Here is a 25,055-nt window from a genome sequence, read left to right as displayed (position 1 = left end):
GATATGTGCCTTGTCTACAACGAGAAGAAGAAGGTGAGAAGAAGGACAGTGCTTGTTTAGGAGCATTGCTTCGTTTAGGAAACCGAAAATGATGGAAATTTGGACCTGTGCACTCTCTCCTAGATTTATACTGGGATGGAAAGGGATCTGTTGCAAAAATGTAGAAAATTATTTCTTCTTAATTTCTAGAGTCCGGTGGACATGAAAGTAAGGTACGATTTATTGTTAGTTCGTCTACGCACTCCTCGTATATTGGTTTGTCCTCTTTCATAAGTACGAAGCTGTGTGTCAGGTTTGGGTGTGTGTTTTGCGAAGGCGACCTAAAACGTCCTCCATGATGTGCATTTCATGACTGCATATTGATTTTCATTCCTAGAAGACAGGTTTGACAGAGTGTAGTTATTTCAATATTTCAGAGATCCTGCCATTTCACACTCAATTATCTTTGTACAAGCTTCTTGTTAGCAATCTTCATGCAGCATATTCACCCTCTGTAGTTTAGCAGGGCGGCAAAGTAGCCTGATTACTTTTTTTTTCATTACTTTTCAAGACAGCTGTCCTGCGTTCACAAAGTGTAGGGCTTCTGACCACAGGAATTCCTTGGAAATTTCATTTCATTTCATTTATTCCGCCTTAAGGGCCCGAAGGCATTACATAAGGGGGGGGGGGGGGGCAGGCTACAGATTTTCATAGGAATATATGAGACCCACACTCATGAGCTATCTAGAGTATGTATATGTATGTCCATCGCTCAGTGGAATGGCGTGAGGCCACTGTAAGAACAGATCTTGTGGTAACAACCGTTGTCTGAGGTTGTTATTTAATCGGTATTGAAGTGCCGTGCCTCTGCAGGCACTGACAAAACTCCATCATGTTATGTGATGAAGCCGCCCTTGCATGCATATAGTTATACATTTCAGAATATGCAGCGCACCACTTCATCATTTGCCTGCAATGTTCGTGCAAAAATGTCTTCTTCATTCATGTTAACCAGCATGATTAATAGATGGACCTTGTGCACAAGTCAAAAGTGCTACGAGCCAAATGTCACGAGGCTACACGACATGACAGGAGCTGCTAAATCAAGCTTACAAAGTTATATTTTGAAATATATTCCAGGACGTTTCAACTCCGAGTAAGAAATGTTACTTCTAGTTCACGGAGGCACGTTTGTACAGTTTGGTTAACGCGAGGCTTACACATGTCTATGCTAAGCTGCCGTACACATAACAGGGCAGCTTGAAAATGTATGCTAATGAGATGTGTGAGATAACATGAGACATGTATTAAGGAAGTAGTGATTAAGTTTGTAGCAAAGAGTATGTACATTAACGGGAATCCACAATGGGATCTACAGACCACAGCCATTAACGCTGGCTTATCATGCCCTACAGGTGGAAGCCAAGTGTCTTTCTAAATTTTTGACTGCTCAAGGCTAGTCATTTTGATCGTTCTCCCAGGTTAGGAAGATATAAAAATGACAGCAACGAGAATGCTCGAGACCATCACTAAAGAAGAAGTTGATCTCAGCAGCGTAAAAATACTTTACCAACGATGGGTCAGTAGTAGAGCTGACAAGATTTGAAGCCAAGCGAAAAGGCATGAAATCGAAATGCAACAAATGCAGAGATTTAGTGTTTGTCGCACTACATCTGTCTTTTTCCGCTAGTTTCATCAAGTGATTGGCAAAAGCAGTTGGGGTTTGTGGTTTTGGGGGCAGTGCAGGGTAGTAGCATAGATGCAATCTTGCCAATTACATTTGAAGTGCAATAAATGCACTGTTTTGTTTTTGTAATATGTTCATGGTTTTCATGCAAGCATTATGACAAATTTCTTCATAGAGAATATTTGCAGAAATGTGCATGCAATATGCAATAAAACTAGTGTGCTTTGTACTATCATTTTCTAATATACATTAGTTCTGTGTACGAAACCGCAGGATGCAAGTAAATGTAAGAGCAAGCATTTTGCTACTTAATCCCACTGTGTTGCCTCAGTAGTTAAAGTAACTGGCTGCTAAGCCTATTGATGCAGATTACATGATGTGTTTATGAATGATATGTTCCAGCATTTTTCACTATTACGATGTAAATACTATTAGCGTGCAGTTTAACGAAAGCTGTTTATCACCGAACCGCACTTTCGTTGCCTTCTAGGAAGATGGAACTGTAGCAGATGTAGAGGTCATTTTCAATATGACATAGATATTTCGATGACCACATTAGTAGAGAACGAAGAGCGCATTGTGAATACCACCCGGACCCTTAAATATCTTTCCATCCAAGACTTGCTTAGTGCTAAAAATCCCGAAATACTTATCTAGATGCATAATGGCTTCGCAAGGCGCTATATCGGAAAGTGGTGGGCTAATGTGTTATTGGAATAAATGCGAAGTGAAAATACGCATTCATCAAGACTGCTGTAGTGTTACTAGCGACGTCATTTCCTATTTTGAACAAGGTGTATAAAGATCACAGTGTAGAATGAAAAAACATTTTCGGGGGCTAATCTCAGGGTTAAAAATCTCGAAATACTTATCTAGATGCATAATAGTCTCGCAAGCCGCTATATCGGGAAGTGGTGGGCTTAGGTTGTTATTGGAATAAATGTGAAGTGAAAATACACATTGATGAAGACTGCTGTAGTGTAACTAGCGACGTCATTTTCTATTTTAAACAAGATATATGAAGTTCACAACATAGAATGAAAAAACATTTTTGGGGGCTATTCTTTAACATATGAAGATAAAGACAGAAAAGGAAATCTTTGGCTAATCGCACTGTAATATCAAGTCCACTCTCGGCATTGAGATATTTGTCTAAGGCGAAAGGATCATTACAATGTTTGGAAAACCTGAGCCTGAAAACTGGCCTTACGAAATTCAACATCTCGCGAGTAATCTAAGGAATGTTAGTATTTGTTCTTTTAATCTTGATAAAAATGAGGGTGGTACGCAGGATATCATAAGATGATCAAAGTAATTAACCAGAAAAGTTCCATCAAGAAATTCGGACTGTACACTAGACTTGCCTAAATATTCAACTAAGGTGTCAGTAATTATATTGTCGTCCGCAGAGGTGATGTTAGCGACGATAGCAAGCTTATGAGGTGATTTGGAAGCCGGACAGGAGAGGGCAAATAAGATGTCTTTGTTGTGTCAAGTGTCTCGCAAGAAAATTCTTTTTTTCTGCGAGATCAGCGTTTAAGACTAGGTCGAGTGCGAAATTTAATTGAGGGGCACTAGAAACAATCTGAGTAAGTTCGAAAGAGAAGAAATATTTACTACCTCTTTACTAATAGCTGTGTGCGGACCTAAGTAAACAGTGATGGCTAGTGATCAGCCGGAGTGTTACCATTGCCCATTCAGATGAAACTGGTTTGGTTTGTGGGGTCTATCATCCCAAAGTGACTAAGGCTATGAGACGCCATAGTGGAGAACTCCGGAATTTACGACCACCTGGGGTTCTTCAACGTACACTGACCTATATGCAACATTGTTCAGCTTCGTGAAATCAAATAGAGCATAAACGACATGAATAGAGGAGTCGGGTGGACGATATATATAGCACTAATGATAATGCACCCGCTATTTATGCACAGTTTACCGCACAAATATTCTTTTTCAGAAAGGGAGGGTAAAACTGAGAATTGTAGACCGGCTCGCATAACTAAGCGATGCCAGCTCCAGAGCCTTAGTTCCTGTCGAAGCGAACAGCCGTGAAGCCTAGTGGAGTAAATGCACGGTAATAAATGCCACTACGCAGCCAAATCTCGGTAATGCCATTGACATGGAATGAATGGAGAGATGCAGGGGATCCTAAATCTAGAAATTTTACCGTTGCTTCGAGCGTTAATATTAAGCACCACGGGGTTCTCAAGATGGCCCAACGAAAGTGAAGGAGGGGAGGATGCGGCAGAAGAAGCAATTAGAAAAAGCATGAGGGGTAGGGGCAATTACCAGTACGTTCGAGTTGTAGCGAAATTTTCGGATGAAAGTTTGATCGTTCGCCACGCACTTACGTCACACTACGATAAGCTAAATGAATTACACTGCTTGGTCCAAAACGACAAAACAAGGGGACTACGAGTTCGTGTGACTCACAGAGCACCGCTGTTTACGCCGCCGGAGGGGGGGCGTAACAGGGCTAAAACGCTGCAGTCGCGTTTTAGCCCTGGAGTGCTAGCCGTAACAGACAGAGCTGTGACCTCCAACCCGCGGTGCAATAAGTCACCCCGGCGGCAGTCCAGAGGCGACAAACACCAGACATGATCACGAGAGGGCACACTGGCCACCCCCACCGCCTCCCAGTCTCCCGCAGCGGCACTAACGCGTGCTTTTCGTTTTTTTCTGTGTCAAGGAGCGCGCGTCTCGCTAATTTCTGGGTGCCTTTTCGGTGGTTGATTTTGTATGCGCGTGGTTGTATTCTCCGCCGCGGAGACCGCCGCTGTCACCCTGAGTTACCCGTTCATCATATGTGCTTACGCTCCGTATAGGACAGCGCTCAGACTATCGCGCAACACGTCGACAGAAAAGTTCATGGCTCTTTGATTTCAAAACACCTTCGAAGAGCTACGCCAGGTGCAGCTTGAGTCGCAAAAACTCTGGCTGCTGGAGACAACGACTTGAAGAACGCTCTTACAGAGAAATAGCGAGGACGAAAACGATCCCAGAAGAATTCCGCAAGTCCCTCAGGGTAGCTCCAATCCCGAGAAACATAGATCTCAACCTCCACCAAGGCAGAAGAGAAGCAAGGGCCGAATTCATTCAGAAAACATATGCTCCTCAAGACACGACCGTTTATGGAAACGCGCCCTCGAGAGGAGGACAGAACAAAATGGCAGTGGCTATAGTAGTCGATTAGTCGAGCGCCTCTATGCGACACTGCACGGTAGCAGGTGCCGAGGAAGTAGTCGTTGCTCTAGCAGTGGCGGAGGGCTATAGAACTGGGCGGTCGCCAACGATACTCGCGGACTCTCAAACAGCCTGTCGAAATTATATGAATGATAGGTGGTCCGTATACTCCTCGACGCGAGTGATAAAATTAAAACCCATGGTTAAAACAAGACCACACACAAACGTATGTGTAGACCGGGACACATGGGGGTGTTAGGGAACCAAAATGCCGACAGATAGCTCGAGCATATACTACTTTCTGAGCATCCGAAGAGTCTATAGAACGTTTGCCAGCACCCAAGGCATACTCGGTAATACTAGAACACTATACAGACCGAAGAATGTGATATCCCCCATCGCACAGTTATCTCAACAATGGTGGAATTGTCATTTGGAGACAATTACAGGCAGGTTCATACCCAAACCTACGCATACTAAACAAAATGCACCCTACCATAAACGCGGACAGATTTTATTTGTAGACGCAAGGCCAGGTCAAGGTGTCTTATTGGAACAAACTATAGTTTGTTAGTGTGGTACCCATCCGTCGCACTTGAGGGCTACCACGGCTGGTAAGTATTGAGAAGTTCGAAGACGGAGGTTTTCCCGCTTGCGGCAAGAACGGAGATCTCTGCAGTTTCACTGTGTTGTTGTAATCAGGGAAGCCGATTTGAAGGGGATATGGGCCTACTCTGAGGAAGCAGTGCCATTATTAGGATCAAATATACATTTTGGTGGACCGATCACCCCAGAGGCACCGCCATAAGGTGGGGCAGAAGTCTCAGCCTCTGGGTGAGGGGTAACTTGATTATGGCTCGACGGCTTATTTTGGAAATCGGGAGGACACATCCCGAAGACATCCCGACCGTCGAGAAGGCGGACATTTTTAGCGACATGCTTTGAGGTCCGAGGTGGAGCAGCTGCCGTGATTTTAGTCAGGACCTGCTTCATTGCTGGACTGATCACTGAGGTCAGCCTCGTAGAGAGGCAGGCCTGTATATCAGTAATGGCTGCGTTTAGGCGAGTTGGTTAGACATGTTAGAAGACATATTGTTTGCTGTTGTCCATGTGTTTTTATGCTCTTTTAGGATGAACTACATGTCAGTTAGGACCGCTGTGAAGACCTGTGACGATGCAACCTGCTCGCTATATGTTCTCCGAGCTAAGGAAACTGGGAGGACTAGAAGACAATCTGCTTTCTAAAGCATCTATTTTGGCGAGCAGCGCTTGGTTTGAACCCAGGGGGTTGACATCTGTTTTTGGAGCCCGATATCAACGTGAGAACGAGAGGGAGAAGGAGAGGGACAGGAGACAACCCACAATATACTGGTCACCTGTTTGCCATTTTCACGACACAAGCCCAGCTGTTAGCCTTGTCATTTGTCTTCGTGGTCTGGGGTTTGTGACCTTTTCCCAAATACACTGGTAGTGGAGGCGTCTGTTGCACCGTGGTGTCGCCTCCGGCAGGGGACGTTTGCCGCATTTTCCCTGATGTTGGCCTGACTCCTTGGTCTTTGCGCCGGAGTCTTTTGGCTTCCCGCCAGAATGCCGTGTTGTTGGGGCCCCCGAGCGCCTGGCTGTAAAGATCGTCTACCAGAGCAGGGCAAAATTTCCGCGCACGCCGAGGAGGGTTTGTTGGATGCCCGAGTCCACAGGTTGCACGTTTCAGCTGGAAGTCATGAAGAGTCACATCCCTTCCATTGCCGGCACGTTTTGGCCACACAGACTTCAGTTTTCCCCTTTGGGTTGGGACATGTCTACCCGGTGTCTAACCATGCCGCAATTCACACATGTTGTAATTCACTTTATATGCCCGGGCCAGGGCAATTCCTGAATTATAGGGGACATACCAAGGCACAGTTTTCCCAGAGAAGGTGGCACGTTGGAGGTGCCTTATTTATCGATGTCGATAACCTCTCCGTATCGCTATTAAACCTTTTGTTGAAGAGGTGCAGCAGTCTCACACTGCGCACGTTGATGATACCTTTCAATCATTGTCGGTTTGCATAAGGTGGCCCGCATCGCAATGGAGCCTTTAGGAGACGCATGTTGAAATTCGCAAATGAGGCGATCTGCCATGTCGGCATCCGGGGTGCCCGTGATAAGATTTCCCTCCCATGAAGGAAGCAGAGGGAGAATAGCTGCTACCGACGCTACCTATAGGGTCTTGATTGCTTCTCCCAACTGACTGCATTGATGCAATTCTCGGATGGCTAGCGGTGTGTTGGTTTTAACGATGACTTGGTACTAATCAGGGTGAATCTTCATAGTGTTCTGGTTTCTACTGTGTCTGCTTATGAGCTGTATCACCCTGAGACTCCTCACCGAGCTGCACATCAATATGCTGATTTAAGAACGCCTACTACGCTGACATGACGGAGGACGCTGCATCGGTAGCTGAATCATCGTCCCGGAAGCCACATGGACATACGCACACAAACGTCTTCCTTGGGAAAGAAGGTCACCCTTCTTTAGAGTTGTGGTTATAAAACTAGCGCGTAATAAAGCACGACTTTCCTTCCCCTGTACCCGTGGTGTCACATTTTATCGGCTGCAGCAGCCGATACATGGTGTCAGAAGTTGGATGTCGCCGAAGGTGTAGTGGGGCGTCTAAGACAAGCAAGATGGAATTCCTGAAGGCACGGGAGATGCTGCCTTTGACCGGGTACATCAGCAAGCACTTGCAGGTCTTTAAACAGAAGTTGGAACTTTATTTGTGTGCTTCGGAGCCAATCGAAATACCTCGGCCCAAGTCTGCGAAGGCCGCCTTGGTTTTTAGCATCGCACGACAGGAAGCCACCGCAATCTAAAACACATTTACCTTTATGCATGGCGAGAACAAACTCGACTATGCGACGTTGTTAAAAAAGTTTGACGAATGAAGTGCGTTGCGCAACCGCGCGAAGTTCACGAGCATCTTCAGGAAACGAGTAAAAGATTTCGGTGAGCCTTTTGAGCACTTTTTGTGTGATTTGAAGACTCAAGCCCAGTCGTGAAAAATTCGGCACATTGACAGAGTCAATGATTCGAGACCGAATAGTTTTTGGCACCAGTTATAGCAAGGTGCAAAAGAAATTGCTCGCAGATAGCCAGCTCACTTTGGAAAAAGCAGAATAAATCTTCAAGGCTGTAGCATTTACGGCTGAACACCAAAATATGGGAAATGAGCGCCAGCACCAAACGGTGGACGTTATGCGAGAGAGGAAAGCCCTGTCTTTGTCAAACCGCAGCTAAAGCAATTCAAGTGCAGAAATTGTGGCCCAACCCATGCGCTGTGAAACTGCCCAGCATTCGGACGGACATGCAGAAAGTGTCAAGCAAGGAACCGTTTCGCAGTTTGCTACAAGGCAAATAACAAGGTCGACGCACTGCAAGAATCCGAAGATCTTAACGTACCCGACGCGTCGGTCAGGAGCGACTGCACTCAACGCGAATGGATAGTCGAAATATGCATGAACAGTATACTTGTGAATTGAAAGTGGACACGGGATCCCAAGCTAATATTTTGCCGTGCTGTCTCTACGGGAACGTTGATCAGAATTCATCATCACTAGCCGAGCAGCGTGATCCTGAGGTCGTATGGTTGTGGCATTGTCAAATATTTGGGTGTCCTCGGAATTCAAGTGGAGTTGAATAACCGAGGGAGCCTTTGCAACTTTTTCATAGTACTTCAGGGAAACAAAGCAGTCCTCGGTCTTCAAAACATGCGAAGAACTCGGGCTTCTGCAGCGGGAAGTTCACAACGTAACAGTGAAAAGTTCTAATAAAGTAATTCGCGATTAGCCATACTTGTTGAGCAGCACAGGCTGTTTTCGACGCCACTACCGCACGTGCTTGCGTGAAGGATCCACACCCGTTGTCTAAAGGGAGAGACGGGTACTCTGGCTCTACGAGAACAGCTTCGGCTAGAAGTGGAACTCATCGCAAAAACTGAGATCATCGCCAAGGTCACAAAAGCCCCAGAGTGGGTGAGTCCTCTCTTTATCGTTCGCAGAAAACACGGCTATATTAGTGTGTGCATGGACCCTAGAAAGACGAACTAATGAATTATGCGAGAATACTACGAAATGCCAAGGCGAGAAGATATGGAATCCAAGCTAGCTGGCGTAACAGAGTTCTCCAGACCTGAGACAAACTTCGGGTTTCATTGGAGCCCATTGCACGAAGAAACCTCCACGATTTGTACTTTTGCAACACCGTTCGGTCGGTATGGTATTTTACGGATGGCGTTCGGTATTTCGTCGGCAGCTGAAGTGCTTTAGAAAACAGTGAATGAAATTTTTCCAACGCTTCCCGGTGTGAAAGTATACGTAGACGTCATAAAAGTAGTCTGGGGCACCTCCCGGCAGGTGGACAACGAACGCTTCTGGTCAGCGCTACAAGCAGCTGAGCAGGCTGGTATAACATTTAATCGTGTGAAGGGAACAGTTGGCGATCAAGAAATTAAGTTCTTACGCGACATTACCAGTGCAGAAGGTTTAAAACCAAGCCCTTCACTAGTGAAAAGTATGTCGGAAATGCCCGCCCCTTCTGTAAACTTAAGAGTTCAGCAAGTGCTCGGGGTCGTAAACTACTGTGAAAATGTTTTACTCATGCTGCCGCAAAGAACGACTCTTCTCAGGAGCTTAATCAGACAAGACGCAGTCTTCAAATTCACAGATAACCATGCGAGTAAATGGCAACTGCTATGTAATAGCATAAGAAAACACTCGCTCCTGTAAATGTTTGACCGAGAGAAACCGACAAAAGTGTCCTGTGATGCATCCGACATAAGGAATACCGCAGCTTTGTTGCAGCGCCATAGCATTTGCCGGAACCCCGTGGCTTATTCTTCCAAAGTGCTCACTGACGCGCAGCAGAGGTATTCTCAAATAGTGAAGGAAGCAATGGCTCTCGTATACAGGTGGGAAACGTCTCATCACTTCTACGGCCTGCACGTTATTGTGAAAAGAGACCAGCGCACATTAGTTGTAATCTGGAAAAAAGCAGTTGGCGATATGCCGCCGAGCCTGCAGCGGTTCTTACGCTGATGCGTTATGACATTACAATATGCTTCGTTCCTGGAAAAAATTTCTGCTCGCCGACATACTATCGAGGGCTCCTGCCGAGAACAATGCGAGCATCCAGAGTGATGACGTGGACGTTCATGTTCTAGGTAAGGTTTGCGCACTTTTCAGCGAAGACGTATGTTATCGACTGGCCTCAGAGACGATGAAGGATCCTTATCTAAGTTCCGTGCTAAGTTGCCTAAGTGATGGTATTATATCGAAGGACCCCTGAAGTCACGTGAGGGCGAACTGTCCGAAGTTAAAGGCGTCCTGCTAAAACACAGCAAGGTTATAATACCAGCTGGCCTCTAAAGAGAAACTTCACGGCCACATGAGTATTGAGGCACGACTCAGGCACGACGTCTAGTTTTCTGGCAAAGAAGGCAGACTAACATTGAGGTTTTTATCAAAAACAAAAGCGTATGTATACAATGCGCATACAGCCAACAGAGCGAGCCATTGAAAATGCTCCCTGTGCCTGAAAAGACCCGGTACCGGGCGGACGTCTACATCTCCCAGTACAGTGGAAAATCCTACTTCTGTTTGCATGATGCGTTGTGAAACTTCCCAGAAGTAGGACGGCTCAAAGACTTGCCAGCGAGGAGCGTCATTGAGTCAACTAGCTGCATTTTTGCGCGGTACGGCATACCAGTGAAGGTATGCACGGATAACGGTTCGCAAGTAATGACTTCGCTGTCTTTGCAAAGAGATATAATTTCATAGGCACCATCTAAAGCTCACGATTCCTTCAATAAAATGGTCTCGTGGAAAAGCTGTGCAACTTGTAAATCGCGTCTTAAAGGAAACCAGCGAGCTTAAACAAGATTTCTTGTTGAAACTTATTGCTTACAGTACCACGCCGATCTCCAGCAGAGATTCTCCAGGGACCCCGCTGGGGTGGCGCCGAGGTTACAGCGCTCGACTACGGTTCCCAAGCATGCGGGATCACATCCCAGCCTCGGCGGCCGCTTTTCTATAGGGGCGAATAGCAAGAGACCCGTGTGCTGTGCAATGTCAGTGCACGTTACAGAACCCCAGGTGGTCGAAATTTTCGGAGTCCTCCACTAGGGCGTCTCTCGGTGTCTTAGCCGCTTTGGGACATTAATTTCAGCAAATAAAACCAGATTCTCTAAGGCCGCGAGCTTTGCACCACATTGTCCAAATGGTGTTGTAGTATCAAAAGTATCGCCAGACCGAAAGCCTCAAGCGGCTATTGGTTCCACAGAGGATAGGTGACGTCATTCGGGCAAGGAAGAGCCCACGGTGACCGAAAGCTCGTCTTGCGTCAGTGAATGTTTCCCAGGTCGTACGACGTCCTCATCGAAGATGGAAAAGTGCTGCGACACAACCGGCGGCACCTGCTAGCGACCAGCGAACTCTTTGAGAGGGAACAGACGGACTTCTTCGACGACGCAGGAAGCTCGAACAATTCTGCAAGCTTGGTCCATACTGATCAACTAGACAAGAAAAGTAGAAAGGTAGGCTTGAAAATAAATATGCAGAAGACTAACGTACTGTTCAACAGCCTCGGGAAGGAGCAGCAGTTTACATTAGGTAGCGAAGTACTGGAAGTAGTAGGCGAATATGTCTACTTAGGACAGATAGTAACCGCAGATCCGGACCATGAAAAGGAAATAACACGAAGAATAAGATTGGGATGGAGCGCATTTGACAAGCACTCGCAGAATATGACTAGCAGCTTACGCTCAAGAGGAAAGTATACAACAGTTGCATCTTACCAGTACTCACATATGGGGCTGAAACGTGGAGGCTAACCGAGAGAGTTCAGGACAACCCAGGGGGCTATGGAACAAAAAACGGTAGGGGTAACATTAAGAGATAAGCAGCGTGCAGAGTGGGTCAGAGAAATAACTCAAGTTACCGACATTCTAGTTAAAATTAAGAAGAAATGGACATGGGCAGGACATGTAGTGCGAAGAGAGGATAACCGATGGTCGCTGAAGGCAGCGAACTGGATTGCGAGGGAAGGAAAGCGTAGCAGGGGGCGGCAGAAAGTTAGGTGGGCGGATGAGATTAAGAAGTTCGCAGGGGTCAAGTGGATGCAGCTAGCACAGAACCGGGTTAAGTGGAGAAATGTGGGAGAGGCCTTCGCCCTGCAGTGGTATAGTCAGGCTGATGATGATGATGCAACTGTGCCACAGCTTGGCGCAGGGCCCCCAGCGCAGAATCTCCCGCGCCCTGCCCCGTCAGCACCAGCACTGAGGAGGTCAAAGAGGACAAAGCGTACCACCTCGGCTCCTCACGTACAACAAGGACTTGGTACAATTGCATTAGGAGGAGGAGGAAGATGAGGAGGAAATGCAGAAAGATTAACCAGTAAAAGCAACCGGGTTGCTACCCTGCACTTGGGGAAGGGGATGAGTGGGTGTAAAAGTTGTGAGAGAGGGACAGTTGAAGCTAGTACAGTCACATAACTGACCTGACACATCACATAACTTCACTGTCATATCATAGCAAACTCATAGCCTTTCAATTAGGCCTTTGCTTTTCAAAAAGCGGAGCAGTGCCTGGGAGGCCTTCACCGCAGACGATCGCCGTGGCCAGGGACCTAAAATCTTAATTTTAGTTAATGGGCGTCCATCGAAATGCTCCAGCGTACGGCACAGACACTGCCTTTCCTCACTGTATATCGGGCACTCACAAAGAATGTGGCCTATATACTCATCACATCCACAGTTTGTACATGCAGGGCTGTTTGTCATGCCTATAATAAAAGAATACGAGTTTGTGAATTCTACACCAACCCACAGGTGGCACAGCAAAGTTTCTTCGCGTCGGGGTAGGCTAGGTGGAAGGCGGAGCTTCAGGTCAGGGTTCAGTGATTTTAAGCGGCAGTTCGCAAACTGGCCAGAATTCCACAAGGAGAGTGTGTGTTACCGCGCAAGTGCGCGAAGCCTGCCCGCTGCGTCTGCCCTGGAAAAGGGAATCAATACACAATCACCGTCTTGGTGGGCTATTCTTGCGACCTCGTCCACCCGAAGATTGCCCGTTATGCCGCTTTGTCCTGGAAGCCATTGGAAGATGATGTCGTGTCCTCCATTAATTGCACAGTGATGAATGTGTCGTATTTCCGCAAAGAGTTGTTCATTAGCTCCATAACGAAGAGCCGCTTTTAAGGCTTGCAGGGCTGCTTTTGAACCTGTGAAAAACTACCACCGCTGGGCTCTGGACAAGTCGAGGTGTTGGGCTCGACTTGTCTGGAATTTGCGCAGTTGGTGCCATATCGACTTAATTATGGGAACAGTGGCCTGTTGCTGCACGACAGAGTGTGTGCACGTGTTTACAAGCCGGCATCCATTTCGGAGAAGTGTCTCGGTCGCACGCAAGTGCCCTTGGCGACGGCCCGTTGCCCATTTCTTTGCGGTCCAGACGCCTCTTGTGCACCCCCCGGTGGTCCGGAAGCAGCTGCTCTTCTTTGGTGGTCGCCCAACCACCCCCGCCCTCTTCGGCCAGGCGACACTGGTCGCGGACCTCTGCTTTTGAACATGGCGGCTGCGTCAAAATAAGTGGGGCGACAGAACAGGGGAGCCGGAAGCCCATAAATCGACAGTCGGCGGACACACCGCCGTTGGGACATTCATGTTCACGCAAGGCTCACCACGAGATGGCAGCAGAAGAGCATAGATCATCTTCGTAATTGCTCCGAAGTATTCCCATTCCAAGGACGGATAATACATCAATCGACTGTAGTCGTGGGGGAAGGACCGACGAGAGTGTGAAGGCACCACTTTATCTTGGGCGGATTTTTATTACCGAATGTGATCGAATCATTATGAAACCGCAAAATTTCTCTTCGCACTTCGGAAGCCTAAAATTTGACCTCAAAAAATTCTTGAACCATCTTTAACCTCGAGTTTGATCCATACTCGTAAATATGTAAATAAATTGACTCTCTCGTCTAACTTCGGTGAATCCGCTGCATCTTATTCTGCACTTCATGGGGGAACTGATAAACTTCGGAGACCATCACGAAGGGCGAGCCATCACATCCTAACTGCGTTTAATATCAAAGCAAAACGAAGCATATCAAAGTGAAAAATACATGAAAGGTGTAGCAGGGATAAGCGGTGCTACGCACTTTCTTTCTATTTGATTTGCTATGAAATCGGCCGTAATTTATTTATTATTAGCGCTCTTGAGGAATTTTATCAGGGTTTTGAAGTTTAGGGTGGTCAGCTGCTGGTATCATAGTGGATCTTGGCCTCAACATGGGGGCTGAAGAATTGAGACCATCAAAAGTCATATTTTCATCCAGCCTAACGCATGAATATTATAAAGGATTTTATGTATACAGAATATAAATGGAAGTAAGTCAAGGAAAATTATTGTCGCCTACAGGACTTGGTAAAGCCAGTGAATTGAGCAAAATATTTGCGATTGGCGGACGCCTTTCCCTTCTCGTCTCCTGGAGCCAGTACGTCGGCATCTGGAAGCAAAGCCGATGACCGTCTGTGGCTTTACCCTCCTTATCTTAATGCCCTCTTCGAAGTAGTCTCTTTCGTGGTTCAGGCTGAAAGCATTGCTGTGATCACTAGGAATACAGAGTCCTTCCAGGTCCTGCAAAAGTCCGTCGATTGTAAATAAAGTACGAAAAGATGGACTCAAGCCCTGACACCGTTGCGCGTACCTTAGTCCTCAGTTTCGAAGTTCATATTTACAGAACTGACGGGAGAGTAAACATAAACATAGCTTGTCGTGGAGCAATCAAGTACGGCCTAAAGTATCGCCGCTGCTTGGAGCGCATTCCATGTGAAGCTGCAATGCATGAGGAAGCATTTTGTTTTGTTTTCACAACCACTTGCCGGCACCAGCAGCATTAGAAGCTGCTGGTCGAGTATTTAGGGGAATTCCCAAAAGTAGAGTACATTTTTAAAAAAGGGGTGTTTACTCATTGACTCCACCCCAGCGCAGTCATACGGCTACAAAGTACGGCTAGATATCTTTCTCAGAAACTTCGTAGTTAAACATTCCTTCCCCCGACGAATTCTCGTATTAACTGTGAGGTTTCTGAAAAGGCTGCTTAGCTTTCCTCTATAGCCACATGGCTGCACTTGGCTTGATGTCAACGGGTAATTTTTTGTACTGCTGTCACTGTTGCCTGCCGCCGGTTTCCAGGCCCCGTCAAGCTGTCCCTACAGCTTTTTGCCTGGGAGACCGTCAACATTGTAAAATGTTGAAAATAAAAGTGACTTGACTTGACTTAATTACTCCCTTGTTAAAAATCGACCCACCATGGGAGATTATCTTAAATATTGAGGAATTGCGAAATATCAAGAAATAAATATTGAGGAAAATTCCAAGAGGTAGTTCACTGTGACGAAAATGTGTAGAATATTTTGCCGTTTTTTTCATTCCTCTTTTTAATGTTATGAGGAACGTTTAATTATTGTCTCTTGTCGTACTTGTTCTTGCTTATATATCGCTATGATGATCATTAAATATCATATCGTTTAGGAATAATTAGAATAAATAAATCAATATTCGACCAAAAACGTACCTACTTCGAGATACTGATCTATCGGTTCTCACCGTACTATCACCGTACTATTTGATCTTCTGACCGTCGAGGTTAAAGCTGTATAGCTTTCCTTTATAGCCGCATGGCTGCGATTGGGTGGACAATAATGATTAACTGCTTCCTTTTTACAACCGGACCTGTCCGGCTGAAACAAGTCTTTTCTTGCCCGCAGGAAAAAAAGCTCGCTGAGCCACACTTCTTGGCTACATCGGATACCATATCACCTGCCTTGGTGCTTAGTTTTCATTACATTCGCTGACGCTAATTGTCATTCGCCAAACCAGCGCTTCTAGGCCCGATGAAGGATGTAAGAACGTCCGAGATATCAGCCCACACTTAACAACGGCGGTAGCAACAGGAGGTGTACGAATGAAGCACTTCTTTCGATGTAGACAAGTCTGGCTTATTGCTGTTTACTTTTGTTATATTCGCAGTGAGGTTAATATATTCGTGATTAACAATAAAATATTTCCGCACAGACATTGCAGCATTGTGTAGCGTGATTGAGAGAGACTTTCGAAAATAACATCGCAGTTGACAAGCAGCGTCGAGTGTTGTAGCACGCAGTTCGATTATCTGAAGACTGAATGCTCTGCAATAAACGAGGACAACAAGAAGCTAAAAGCAGAAAATGCGTCATTGTTCTCTGAAGTGGATACTTTAAAGAAACTACGGTCTGGCTCTAAGCAACGTTTAAGCGATGTTCAGTAATGTTCAAGAAACAAAAACACTGAATTCAAGCGTCGTGCTGTCGCGAAGAACGAAAATCTGCCTAATATCCATCCTAAAGTTGATGACGTCTCCGAGAACCTGTAACAATGCAAGATGGTGAAATCTCGCATCGCGTCACGGCAAATATTAAGACATGCCGAAACATTATCGTTAAGTTGTGCCATCGGTTCAAGCGTCATGCGGCCATGCGGTACTTGAACAGGTACGGAAAACAAAGATTAACAAAGGCAATTGTATTTTTGGCGAAGAGATTCCGAAAGCAGCTTCCACCTACGTACACAACACATGTGCTTTACGTTTAAAAAAGTGAAGGGCATTGGCAGTCTCTCTCTCGAAAGAAAAAGGAAAAGATATGGAAATTTACCTGTACAAGAAATGAGCGCAATTTCGCGAAAGCAAGAGCTGTCTCAAGTGATCCACATCGCCTGCGTATGTGACCCAGATAAAATAGTGCAATTAATTATACACTCCCGTGACTCTAGTTGCAAATCATTATGACTCTGAAGCTTTCCTCGAGCGCAGATGTTTTGAATTTCCTTTCAAAAAACTTGGTGATGGTTTCGTTACTTCCTAATGTGAAATCATAACGTAGCCCATCAGCTGTTTAAGCTTTTCGATAGATTGAGGTATGCGTTTCGGTTCGAGCGGTGCACATATCAAGATCCGCTGCCCCCGATGCGGCGCTCTGATTGTCGCCGCACAGAGGTGGCATTGTAGGAGGAGCGCAGAGAGCAATAAAGTTATCTTGAGGTTGCGGGAGGCAGCGCGTGGCCCCTTAGGAAGGTTGCGCGGCGAAGAGATAACAGCGACCTACTTATGCCGCCGAAACCGCAAGCGAGTCAAGTCAACGTGGCTCTGCGTTTTGGCTTGAGATCCACGCAGATGTTCGCTGCTGCCGAGCCGGCGCTCCGGCAACCGGAGAACACCGTCGCCGCTACGCAGAAAGAGGGGGGGGGGGGTGCACGCAGTGGCAAATGTGGCGGCAGGAGCGCGCTGCACCAGCTGCGGAGCTGGGTACGAGGGACAACGACGATGGCTACGCAAAACGCGAAACGGGCGCTAAAAAATTGCGCTCTAAAACCGAAACGTCACTTTTTTCTTTCAATTGAACGCTGAGACGATACGTGACAAGGAAGATGCCGTCTCTCACATTCTGAAGTCCCGATAATTCACTTTTTATTTGTTAATAATAAATGAGATATGTTACCCAGATGACGATGAAGTTTTATTGTTAAAAGATCATAATACGGCGTAATTCCGTTTCCTAATAAGTAGGGTCCCGAAACTTCTTTCTCCTCATTGGTTGGCTCTCAGCGGGTCCTTGAAAAAAACCAGTCAAAAGACGAATTATAAAGAGGAAGATGAGTCACACACATCGACTGGACTAACAACAGCTCATTTGTTTGTCCAGCCGATGTGTGTGCCTCGTCCTCCTCTTTGTCCTTCGTCTTTTGACTGGTTTTTTCAAGAACATGAACAAAAGACCCAAGTTTCAACTCTGTTTCTGACCGGGTTAAACGCGATTGTTACCGAGAGGTGTCTGTGAACCCAATATAAAGAAAACAAACGCTCACTGATGGCAAGAAATGATTAATGTGAGGGTAATTGAATAGCGTTACCGTTGTCATGCCGTCACCTCGTGGCTCTGTTCACAGCTGGCTTCGGGGCTTTGAAGAACGACAATCATCCCATAATGCAACCTAAATGGTAACAATACTCAGGAAAGATCTCGGTAGCTTGTTTAAACGCAGCAATTAAAAAACAAATTCAATAAAAAGTTGCACTTACAAAATTTGACCAGATCTTTTAATTGCTAAGTGCTCAGATAAGTAGTGTCAATCCATTGCGCCACTGTAGCAACTAGTACGGCAGGCTTTAAATGCGCTTTTATTTATTTTTAGAATCTTTCCGACTTCGGTCATCAGGTGATGCTGCTCAGAGCATTCTGATTCTCAGAGCATGATCAGAGCATGAAGATGACGCATGTGCAGTATGGGGTAATTCCACTGAAACAATTGACCATATTATATTCGAATGTAATGCTAACCATCCGGGACACGACGCAGGCGCAGTCACACTTCCCGAAGCTTTGGAGTTTAGAGATACCAGGGGTCGGGTGAATCAATCTGCGGCGGAAGCTAGCAAAAAACGATTGGAAGATTAGTGGCTTAAAAGCAGAAAAGTGACATAATGATAGTAATGTAGAAACAAAAATTCAGTAAACAGAATCTAAGTATAGATAACCAATCTAAAGCAATTATTAAAATATAGGACGGAAAATGAGCATGATAGCAACTGCTAACACTCAATTTCAAAAGGGACGCTCCTATAATCCATCCATCCATTCATGGGCATAGAGTTCTATGCCGTTGGGAGAATGGAATCACGCCATAATACGCATAGGGTGAACCGAATTGATAAAAGCGGACGTGGCGTAATGTTAATATTACACAAATCACTCAAAGACAATATGATATCTCTCTTCTCAATAATACATGATTATGCAGTACTGTTCAAGCATTGTTGCTCGTATATCTTTCAGTGGTTTAGCGTCCTACCTGTGCAAAAAGTGTCTTCTTTAATCTCATTTTTTGAAGGTTTTCTCTCCTGATTAAATGAAATAAGCTAACATTAGCTTTAGGTGGCGACGCCAATACGGATTTTTCAACCCCCTGTAATGAAAATTGTGAATTAAATATGATTTTGCAAAGCATTTAGAACTACCATCATGGAGCCGACACGAATGCAGACAGTTGTCTCTACTGATGCATCCATCACCAATGTTCTGGGTGCATCCGTCAAATCTATAGCAATTTGCACTCAACTAAGTCACCATTTAACAATGTTTTCTTTTTAACTAATGTTTAAACAGTCGGAAAAAGACAATACTTTAAACATACCAAAGGATAAATGCAGATACATTACAAGCATTTCAAATCGAACTTAGAGGCGGGTCTTGCGAATGCGTGTACGAAATTTAGGATCACATGACGATTACGAGACCATAATAACGGTCCTCAAACCATTATATGACGAGTGGTTTCCTGCAAGAATTTACCGCATGTCTAGAAATGCTTGCAACACATGGATCTAAACAAACTGCATAAATATTGTAATGATGGTGGTCCTGTGGGCGAGTGCGCGGGTTGCTCGAGGAGAAGTGATGAGCGGCCGCGTGTGGAACCGTTTCGCAGTTTGCTACAAGGCAAATAACAAGGTCGACGCACTGCAAGAATCCGAAGATCTTAACATACCCGACGCGTCGGTCAGGAGCGACTGCACTCAACGCGAATGGATAGTTAAAATATGCATGAACAGTATACTTGTGAATTGAAAGTGGACACGGGATCACAAGCTAATATTTTGCCGTGTTGTCTCTACAGGAACGTTGATCAGAATTCATCATCACTAGCCGAGCAGCGTGATCCTGAGGTCGTATGGTTGTGGCATTGTCAAATATTTGGGTGTCCTCGGAATTCAAGTGGAGTTGAATAACCGAGGGAGCCTTTGCAACTTTTTCATAGTACTTCAGGGAAACGAAGCAGTCCTCGGTCTTCAAAACATGCGAAGAACTCGGGCTTCTGCAGCGGGAAGTTCACAACGTAACAGTGAAAAGTTCTAATAAAGTAATTCGCGATTAGCCACACTTGTTGAGCAGCACAGGCTGTTTTCGACGCCACTACCGCACGTGCTTGCGTGAAGGATCCACACCCGTTGTCTAAAGGGAGAGACGGGTACTCTGGCTCTACGAGAACAGCTTCGGCTAGAAGTGGAACTCATCGCAAAAACTGAGATCATCGCCAAGGTCACAGAAGCCCCAGAGTCCTCTCTTTATCGTTCGCAGAAAAGACGTCTATATTAGTGTGTGCATGGATCCTAGAAAGACGAACTAATGAATTATGCGAGAATACTACGAAATGCCAAGGCGTGAAGATATGGAATCCAAGCTAGCTGGCGTAACAGAGTTCTCCAGACCTGAGGCAAACTTTGGGTTTCATTGGAGCCCATTGCACGAAGAAACCTCCACGATTTGTACTTTTGCAACACCGTTCGGTCGGTATGGTATTTTACGGATGGCGTTCGGTATTTCGTCGGCAGCTGAAGTGCTTTAGAAAACAGTGAATGAATTTTTTCCAACGCTTCCCGCTGTGAAAGTATACGTAGACGTCATAAAAGTAGTCTGGGGCACCTCCCGGCAGGAGGACAACGAACGCTTCTGGTCAGCGCTGCAAGCAGCTGAGCAGGCTGGTATAACATTTAATCGTGTGAAGGGAACAGTTGGCGATCAAGAAATTAAGTTCTTACGCGACATTACCAGTGCAGAAGGTTTAAAACCAAGCCCTTCACTAGTGAAAAGTATGTCGGAAATGCCCGCCCCTTCTGTAAACTTAAGAGTTCAGCAAGTGCTCGGGGTCGTAAACTACTGTGAAAATGTTTTACCCATGCTGCCGCAAAGAACGACTCTTCTCAGGAGCTTAATCAGACAAGACGCAGTCTTCAAATTCACAGATAACCATGCGAGTAAATGGCAACTGCTATGTAATAGCATAAGAAAAAACTCGCTCCTGTAAATGTTTGACCGAGAGAAACCGACAAAAGTGTCCTGTGATGCATCCGACATAAGGAATACCGCAGCTTTGTTGCAGCGCCATAGCATTTGCCGGAACCCCGTGGCTTATTCTTCCAAAGTGCTCACTGACGCGCAGCAGAGGTATTCTCAAATAGTGAAGGAAGCAATGGCTCTCGTATACAGGTGGGAAACGTTTCATCACTTCTACGGCCTGCACGTTATTGTGAAAAGAGACCAGCGCACATTAGTTGTAATCTGGAAAAAAGCAGTTGGCGATATGCCGCCGAGGCTGCAGCGGTTCTTAGGCTGATGCGTTATGACATTACAATATGCTTCGTTCCTGGAAAAAATTTCTACTTGCCGACATACTATCGAGGGCTCCTGCCGAGAACAATGCGAGCATCCAGAGTGATGACGTGGACGTTCATGTTCTAGGTAAGGTTTGTGCACTTTTCAGCGAAGACGTATGTTATCGACTGGCCTCAGAGACGATGAAGGATCCTTATCTAAGTTCCGTGCTAAGTTGCCTAAGTGATGGTATTATATCGAAGGACCCCTGAAGTCACGTGAGGGCGAACTGTCCGAAGTTAAAGGCGTCCTGCTAAAACACAGCAAGGTTATAATACCAGCTGGCCTCCAAAGAGAAACTTCACGGCCACATGAGTATTGAGGCACGACTCAGGCACGACGTCTAGTTTTCTGGCAAAGAAGGAAGACTAACATTGAGGTTTTTATCAAAAACAAAAGCGTATGTATACAATGCGCATACAGCCAACAGAGAGAGCCATTGAAAATGCTCCCTGTGCCTGAAAAGACCCGGTACCGGGCGGACGTCTACATCTCCCAGTACAGTGGAAAATCCTACTTCTGTTTGTATGATGCGTTGTGAAACTTCCCAGAAGTAGGACGGCTCAAAGACTTGCCAGCGAGGAGTGTCATTGAGTCAACTAGCTGCATTTTTGCGCGGTACGGCATACCAATGAAGGTATGCACGGATAACGGTTCGCAAGTAATGACTTCGCTGTCTTTGCAAAGAGATATAATTTCATAGGCACCATCTAAAGCTCACGATTCCTTCAATAAAATGGTCTCGTGGAAAAGCTGTGCAACTTGTAAATTGCGTCTTAAAGGAAACCAGCGAGCTTGAACAAGATTTCTTGTTGAAACTTATTGCTTACAGTACCACGCCGATCTCCAGCAGAGATTCTCCAGGGACCCCGCTGGGGTGGCGCCGAGGTTACAGCGCTCGACTACGGTTCCCAAGCATGCGGGATCACATCCCAGCCTCGGCGGCCTCTTTTCTATAGGGGCGAATAGCAAGAGACCCGTGTTCTGTGCGATGTCAGTGCACGTTACAGAACCCCAGGTGGTCGAAATTTTCGGAGTCCTCCGCTAGGGCGTCTCTCGGTGCCTTAGCCGCTTTGGGACATTAATTTCAGCAAATAAAACCAGATTATCTAAGGCCGCGAGCTTTGCACCACATTGTCCAAATGGCGCTGTAGTATCAAAAGTATCGCCAGACCGAAAGCCTCAAGCGGCTATTGGTTCCACAGAGGATAGGTGACGTCATTCGGGTAAGGAAGAGCCCACGGTGACCGAAAGCTCGTCTTGCGTCAGTGAATGTTTCCCAGGTCGTGCGACGTCCTCATCGAAGATGGAAAAGTGCTGCGACACAACCGGCGGCACCTGCTAGCGACCAGCGAACTCTTTGAGAGGGAACAGACGGACATCTTCGACGACGCAGGAAGCTCGAACAATTCTGCAAGCTTGGCTCATACCGATGCAACTAGACAAGAAAAGTAGAAAGGTAGGCTTGAAAATAAATATGCAGAAGACTAACGTACTGTTCAACAGCCTCGGGAAGGAGCAGCAGTTTACATTAGGTAGCGAAGTACTGGAAGTAGTAGGCGAATATGTCTACTTAGGACAGATAGTAACCGCAGATCCGGACCATGAAAAGGAAATAACACGAAGAATAAGATTGGGATGGAGCGCATTTGGCAAGCACTCGCAGAATATGACTAGCAGCTTACGCTCAAGAGGAAAGTATACAACAGTTGCATCTTACCAGTACTCACCTATGGGGCTGAAACGTGGAGGCTAACCGAGAGAGTTCAGGACAACCCAGGGGGCTATGGAACAAAAAACGGTAGGGGTAACATTAAGAGATAAGCAGCGTGCAGAGTGGGTAAGAGAAATAACTCAAGTTACCGACATTCTAGTTAAAATTAAGAAGAAATGGACATGGGCAGGACATGTAGTGCGAAGAGAGGATAACCGATGGTCGCTGAGGGCAACGAACTGGATTCCAAGGGAAGGAAAGCGTAGCTGGGGGCGGCAGAAAGTTAGGTGGGCGGATGAGATTAAGAAGTTCGCAGGGGTCAAGTGGATGCAGCTAGCACAGAACCGGGTTAAGTGGAGAAATGTGGAAGAGGCCTTCGCCCTGCAGTGGGTATAGTCAGGCTGATGATGATGATGATGATGATGCAACTGTGCCACAGCTTGGCGCAGGGCCCCCAGCGCAGAATCTCCCGCGCCCTGCCCCGTCAGCACCAGCACTGAGGAGGTCAAAGAGGACAAAGCGTACCACCTCGGCTCCTCACGTACAAGGACTTGGTACAATTGCATTAGGAGGAGGAGGAAGATGAGGAGGAAATGCAGGAAGATTAACCAGTAAAAGCAACCGGGTTGCTACCCTGCACTTGGGGAAGGGGATGAGTGGGTGTAAAAGTTGTGAGAGAGGGACAGTTGAAGCTAGTACAGTCACATAACTGACCTGACACATCACATAACTTCACTGTCATATCATAGCAAACTCATAGCCTTTCAATTAGGCCTTTGCTTTTCAAAAAGCGGAGCAGTGCCTGGGAGGCCTTCACCGCAGACGATCGCCGTGGCCAGGGACCTAAAATCTTAATTTTAGTTAATGGGCGTCCATCGAAATGCTCCAGCGTACGGCACAGACACTGCCTTTCCTCACTGTATATCGGGCACTCACAAAGAATGTGGCCTATATACTCATCGCATCCACAGTTTGTACATGCAGGGCTGTTTGTCATGCCTATAATAAAAGAATACGAGTTTGTGAATGCTACACCAACCCACAGGTGGCACAGCAAAGTTTCTTCGCGTCGGGGTAGGCTAGGTGGAAGGCGGAGCTTCAGGTCAGGGTTCAGTGATTTTAAGCGGCAGTTCGCAAACTGGCCAGAATTCCACAAGGAGAGTGTGTGTTACCGCGCAAGAGCGCGAAGCCTGCCCGCTGCGTCTGCCCTGGAAAAGGGAATCAATACACAATCACCGTCTTGGTGGGCTATTCTTGCGACCTCGTCCACCCGAAGATTGCCCGTTATGCCGCTTTGTCCTGGAAGCCATTGGAAGATGATGTCGTGTCCTCCATTAATTGCAGAGTGATGAATGTGTCGTATTTCCGCAAAGAGTTGTTCATGAGCTCCACAACGAAGAGCCGCTTTTAAGGCTTGCAGGGCTGCTTTTGAATCTGTGAAAAACTACCACCACTGGGCTCTGGACAAGTCGAGGTGTTGGGCTCGACTTGTCTGGAATTTGGGCAGTTGGTGCCATATCGACTTAATTATGGGAACAGTGGCCTGTTGCTGCAAGACAGAGTGTGTGCACGTGTTTACAAGCCGGCATCCATTTCGGAGAAGTGTCTCGGTCGCACGCAAGTGCCCTTGGCGACGGCCCGTTGCCCCTTTCTTTGCGGTCCAGACGCCTCTTGTGCACCCCCCGGTGGTCCGGAAGCAGCTGCTCTTCTTTAGTGGTCGCCTAACCACCCCAGCCCTCTTCGGCCAGGCGACACTGGTCGCGGACCTCTGCCTTTGAACATGGCGGCTGCGTCAAAATAAGTGGGGCGACAGAACAGGGGAGCCGGAAGTCCATAAATCGACAGTCGGCGGACACACCGCCGTTGTGACATTCATGTTCACGCAAGGCTCACCGCGAGATGACAGCAGAAGAGCATAGATCATCTTCGTAATTGCTACGAAGTATTCCCATTCCAAGGACGGATAATACATCAATCGACTATAGTCGTGGGGGAAGGACCGACGAGAGTGTGAAGGCACCACTTTATATTGGGCGGATTTTTATTACCGAATGTGATCGGTTCATTATGAAACCGCAAAATTTCTCCTCGCACTTCGGAAGCCTAAAATTTGACCTAAAAAAATTCTTGAACCATCTTTAACCTCGAGTTTGATCCATACTCGTAAATATGTCAATAAATTGACTCTCTCGTCTAACTTCGGTGAATCC

This window comes from Amblyomma maculatum, chromosome 5 (assembly GCF_055883805.1).
Source record: "Amblyomma maculatum isolate TAMU_Amacu chromosome 5, ASM5588380v1, whole genome shotgun sequence".
In the NCBI taxonomy this organism is placed as follows: Eukaryota; Metazoa; Arthropoda; class Arachnida; order Ixodida; family Ixodidae; genus Amblyomma; species Amblyomma maculatum.
The sequence above is the reverse complement of the archived record's forward strand: the minus strand, read 5'-3'. Positions refer to the sequence as shown.